Source organism: Vicugna pacos, chromosome 1, assembly GCF_048564905.1.
Source record: "Vicugna pacos chromosome 1, VicPac4, whole genome shotgun sequence".
Classification (NCBI taxonomy): Eukaryota; Metazoa; Chordata; class Mammalia; order Artiodactyla; family Camelidae; genus Vicugna; species Vicugna pacos.
The window spans coordinates 101,563,732-101,569,834 of NC_132987.1; the positions used below are offsets into that span (position 1 = coordinate 101,563,732).

At 39.1% G+C, this 6,103-nt stretch overlaps 1 long non-coding RNA gene across 1 annotated transcript in view; it reads right to left on the minus strand.

The window, feature by feature from the left end:
• LOC116278381 (uncharacterized) overlaps positions 1–6,103 on the minus strand; it is a 194,904-nt gene that overhangs the window by 101,245 nt on the left and 87,556 nt on the right. The window lies entirely within an intron of this gene.

Consider the following 6,103-nt stretch of genomic DNA (forward strand, 5'->3'; position numbering starts at 1 on the left):
TCACAAATTATTTTTCTCTCAAGTTTACATAAGATTTCCACTAAAACTAAAAAATAGCACCTCAATTTGTTTAATTGTTTTCTTCTTCTTGCTCCCAGCATTCAGACATACCAGAAGTTTGAACAAGAAAATATCTTTATTTGAATAAGCAGCTTTGTAAGAAAAAAAATGCTTTAAAAATTGTAATTTGGATTAATTGTTCTCAGGAAATTGAAATCCCACCAATTAGAAAACTACTGTTTTCATTATTGAGAAATAGCTGAAACGAAAATGCTGTTTTGCAGTGCTACTAAAACTGGAGAGTTGATATGAGAAACAAAATCAGTCACTTTCCAGAGTAGACCATAAGAAAACACAAGAAAAACTGAACTGACTTTTAAAATATAAAATATTATGTTAGACCCATAAGTGAATCATGACATTAGTATAAGATGGACACAAACTGAAAAACATATTGTGATGGATTATCTCTAATGCTTCCTTATTTTCCAACCTCAGTAGAAAACTGTTGTGGTTTTGTTGCTCAAATAATATTTGAGAAAATCTTTGGGAGAAAATATTTGGGAAATTTTTATGATGTATATTTCCAGGCATTTTTTAACTTAGCCTAAGTACCCTGTTGGTTCCAGAGGTGATAAAGCCTTGGTGGCATTGGTACATTAATATTTTATCACTCAGAACCACTCAGTACTTCCTGGGATCTTCCTTGGGAGCTGTCGTAGCTAAATCATAGTTGATCACCAACCATTTTATTTCACAGGATGCACGAATTAGCAAAAGCCTTCCAGGGACTCTACACTGTCTGAAAGAGAACTCAGCTTATCTGGAACATCTTCATGCCAATCACCGAGTTCACCTGACACCCCTCAGGCAGAAGGGAATATATTCTTAAACCTTCCTTGCCCCTGAAGATGTAGAGGTTTGCAGACCAAGGGCCCCGAAGCAGCCACACTAGAACAGTTTCTGAGACCTGCATGAAGTTCTTCCAGGTCTGCTTATTCCCAATTCAACTGCTAAGTGCAAGACTGGATTACATGCAGTGGGAATCTGTATATTAAAAAAACTACAGATCCTGCCTTGAAGGACCTAATAGTCTAAGAGCAGAGGTACTAACTCTCTACAAACATCTGCATAAGCAGTGAAAAATAAATGCACCTAATTTGGAGCTAACCTCATTCCCTTGAATCAGAACCTGTGCCTCTCTCACATCTCTCTCGTTTTAGTAATAGTACCTCCGAAGACAGATACGTGGCGACCTTCCTGACCCCTGCCTCTGCTTTGCCGCTCTTCCCCATTCCCATGTTTTAGATTGAAAAACAGTTTCATTTCCCGTGCCCACAAATAACTATCTGACCAGTTCCCCTCATCCCACAGCTTCTTCAAAATGACATTTCTAACTTCACATCTAATCATATTCCTTATCAGTAATCTACAAACTGGGCTCCAAGCTCTTGCCTGTAAAAGATAAGGCTTTTGCCATCTCACTCCTCACTGCCTCTCTCCCCTTACTTCTTACCAGTTCCCTCTGTGCAACTTAAGTTCCAGTCATTGGAATTGTTTAGTTGTCCTCAAATATGCGATTAAACATGGGCCTTTTCATATGTTCATCCATCTGGAATGCGCTAAGCCACTGCACTGTATACCTGATGTGGTTCTCTGTGAACTCTCCTCATCTTTTATTTTCAGTCGAAGTGGTATTTCATAATGCCTCAAATAATAATACAGCCATTTATTCATACAATAACATCTGTTGTTCATATATTCATATCATAGCACCATGTTGAAGGGTCCAGAGACTTTTCAGCACAATGTTATATTTGTTCTCATGTCTGTCTCACCACTAGACTGTGAACATCTTGGAAGCAGAGACAACATGAGTTTCTTTTTCATTTTTATATCCCAGCTCTTGCTGCAGCACTAGACACACAGTAGGTTCGCAACAAATACTGAATTAAAAATACAATTATAAAGTCATAACCTAAAGCAGCATGTGGAAATGCTATAATAATTACATATAAGCTGAGACAGTATGTCAAGCTGAGAAATAAGGAAAGGCTTCCTAGGATATGCTATACTTGAGTCAGACACAAGGTGCATAGAATTAACAAACATGGAAATGGAAAGGGAAAACGCTTAGCTTGGGGAACGGCATGATCAATAACATGAAGATGGAACTATATTTCATACGAATGAGGAACTGGCCTGAATTGAGAATGGATGTGAGATAGAGGACTCTAATAAATAAAGTAGGAAAGTCAGTGTGGAGAATAGATTGTTAGAGATTATGAATATCTGGCTAAAGAGTGTAAGTTCAAGTTTTGTTCTCTAGGAAATAAACTAGGGATATATTGATGGAGTCCTGTCTTTACACACAAAAATAGATACACATACAGTCTGTCGGGAAAAGAAATTATAATAACTTTACTAGGAAAGTTAGCTTAGGAAAGATATTATGAAAGTTCACTTACAATGTTTTTTTCTATAGAAAATATGAATATATTAAAGGAAAACTATACATAAAAATGGATAAAAACAAATTTCTTCTGTATAGCACAGGGAACTATATTCAAAATATTGTAGTAACCTTTAATGAAAAAGAATATGAAAACGAACATATGTATGTATATGCATGACTGAAACATGATGCTACACACCAGAAACTGACAAATTGTAACTGACTAGGCTTCAATCAGAAAACAAAATAGATGATACTGCTACGGCCAGAGCCGTGGATACAGATTCAGATACAGATATAGATACAGGCACAGATATAGACACTGACATAGATATTCTGGCAAATTTAAGGCCAAGAAATGAAATAGTAAGATGTTGACACAGAGTAGAAGGATTTTGATCTTGGATAATTGTAATTGAGGGTATATAAAATTCTAGGAGAGGCAACCTACATAACCTATCTCCTTGGCTCCTTGGTAGAAATGGAAGTAGTGGAAAGGAAAGAGAGACGGCAGAGAGAGATGAGTCAAAGAACCTATGGATCTGCTATCTTTTTTTCTATTATGACTATTAACTTGCTTTCTTTGCATAAGCAAGACAAGTTTCCTGAAGGTAAAGCCCTCCATTACCTTTTGAGAAACCCTACCACTCAACATAGGGTGTGGTCAATTTGGGGGTAATAGATAAAATTGAACTGCTCTGACCACAGCTGAATAGTTAATGTGATCTCCTGTCTACAGCTGCTGCCATCTATAGCATGTGACTGTTTTCTTTGAAATTTGGATTCTCTGGGCCATGGCAGAGGCATGGCTATGTTAGAAGTAACTGTCAGTGGCTTATCCCATAAATTCTGGCCACAAATCAAATCCATACACTGCCTTTCAAAGACCTAGGACCAAAATGTTCTCATATAGTTCAATGGCCCCTGCCTTTTAATCTTACTACACATTAAGGAAAAAAAAGGCACCAACTTGAGGAAGCACTGTCTTATGGCAACAGTAAATACATTGTTTTATGCTTAACTTTGTGAGACGTACGTACCATGTTTGCTAACAAATTATTCTTAGCAAAAATAGCAACAATGGTGCATCCATCTAAAGCTCCAAAAAAATACTGTATTTATCTTTCAATAGTGAAATTTAAATTTAGAAAAACAAGAGAATTAAGATACTGGATCTTTTACGCCCTCTTTCTTAAGTTTTCTCTCTCTGAAAAGCAAGCTGTGCTGTATAAAGTAACACCTTGAGATAAAAGAAATTCCAAAAATATGGGTGGCTACCACTTTAAAAAAATCCTTGTAGCTCTTTTTATTTGTAAGTTTGTTCCCTTTTCTTTACAAATGGTTTTTATTAGAATTTAGACACAGATAAATTACCTCCTGAAATATACCAGTCTTGAATACTGCCTGTTATGTCTAGAATAGCTATGACAAAGCTTTCTAAAAATCCTTACAATTTCTAGGGAGATATGGGGTCTATCTTTTAAAACTAATGATTCTGGCTTTTCTTCCTTTTTTTTCTCAGCAAATTCTAAAGTAATTGGAGTTCATTTGGCCAGTAATGATCTAGTTTGAATTTTTTAAATATCAAAGTATTTAGGGAATTGTCTTTTGGCGACATGGGGCATTGAAAAGAAACCTGTGAACTACTGTTCTTTTCTGTGTCTAAATGAAGACAGGATCTACTGTTCCTATGGTTAATTCAGTCAAAGAAACCATTCGATCTGAATGTTTGACCAAATGACCAGTGGTTTGACTGAGTTGACAGCCATCGTGGCTGCTCTGGCCGTGCGTGTCCACCCCGGCTTTGTTTGTGAGCTGGCAGCCTCTGCACAGAAAATACACAGCATATGCCAGGTGGCCATGTGTCTGAGGCAGAGGGAAGGGAGAACAAAGCATTAAAAAAAAAAAAGCTTCCATTTGGACAGAAATGCTTTAAGCCACCCGACTGCCAATAACATATTAAAGAGAGAAGAAAATGCGATGGTGCCTGAATATACTCAACAGTAAACAACTCCAAGCCCGAGATTCAGATCACAAATCTTCCCCTGCCACTGCTGACAAGCTCAGCTTGAGCATGGCTGCAGGAGACAAAGAAATCTGCTCCAAGAGGGAAAGAGGCGAGGAGATCCTCACATCAATTTTAATCTACCCCAGACACATGTTTTAGGAACCTCTTATAACATCTCCATTGTGTTCTACTTTTTTAACCAACAACATATCTTTCTCCCAGTCCTGGAGGCTGCAGGTCTGAGATCGAGGTGCCAGCCCCTTCGGCTCCTGGTGAGGGCTCTCTTCCTGGCTTGCAGACAGCCACCTTCTCACTGTGCCCTCACGTGTGTGCCTCCCTACTGTACTCTTACGTCAGAAACCTGTTCTGCTGAAGGCGAGGATGGAGGCAGAAGGCTCTAGGATGGCAAAAACAAGAACTTCCTGTTCATCTCTTGCCTCTTTACCTCCACCTGCCACTTGGTACTTACCATTCTCCTCATCACCATCTTCTCCACAAACCAAAATAGAGGAGGCAGATACTAAATGCCATCGCAGAAGCGTTGGAGGCTACAAAATATTATTTTAGAAAGGCAGTAGGATGGCGTGGGTTCCCTACAAAGTGGAATGGATAATTTCTCTTATAAATACAGTATTGCCCTTCTTTCCTGCATCAATGCTTTAGGATAAATCAAACGTTTTCCCTTCACTCATTTACTGAGCAGCTGCTAGGGGTGAGGCAGCATGCTAGAAGCCCCACCTCCAGGTCCGTATTTCCAGCCTCCCCAGCAGTGCTACCAAACCCAACTGAGCCCATCTTACAGATAAAAACACGGACACTCAGAGCAGCTAGTTAACTTGCTCAGGCTCCCTCTGCTGATTAGTGTGAGGGAGACTTCGAAACCAAGGTTATCCGATTCAAAACCATTGCAAATCAGCTTTGTTCACAAATAAGTCAGTTTGCAGCGGTCTCTCAGGCGCCCTCTGCTTCTACAAGCTGTATCACTTAATCAGTACAAAATGAGTCCTCTAATGGGTTATTATTCTGACTATTTCTGAAACTAAAACACGAAAGCTCTCAGCAGCCAGGTGGCCCAAGGCGGCATCAAAATCCAGACACGGGTCAACCTCAATGTGTGTTTCACTGCCAGTCTGAAAGCTCTGTTGACCTGAACTCAAGAGAGTGCAAAGAACTAGTCCAGTCTTCTTGAAGGTATCACACCATTGTGAAATTAACAAAACGGATGCAAAGTAGAAGGAACTTTATCATCATAGGACTCTGTGTTTCTGAATATTTTGTTCCCTCCACCAGGAAAGTATTTCCCTCTATCATGTCTGACAAATTCCTTCACAGCCTAGTTCTGATACATGTTTTTTCGACAAACTCCTTAATTTAGAGAGGCAGGACTAGTTGCTCCCTTGCTGGTGCTCCAACAACACAGTATTGAACTTGTATTAGGTCATTTCCCCATGTTGTCCTGGGCTGTTTGTCTCCGTGTATATCTCCTCCAGGCAACTTGTGACTGTCCAGAAAGGACGTTCTGTATCATGTTGACCTTTGAGCTTCCAGTGCCCAGGTCAGGATGCTATCATAGTAGCTACTAAAAACATTTGCTATGAGAGTATATAATTAAAAAATATAAGAATGAGAAACCATCAGAA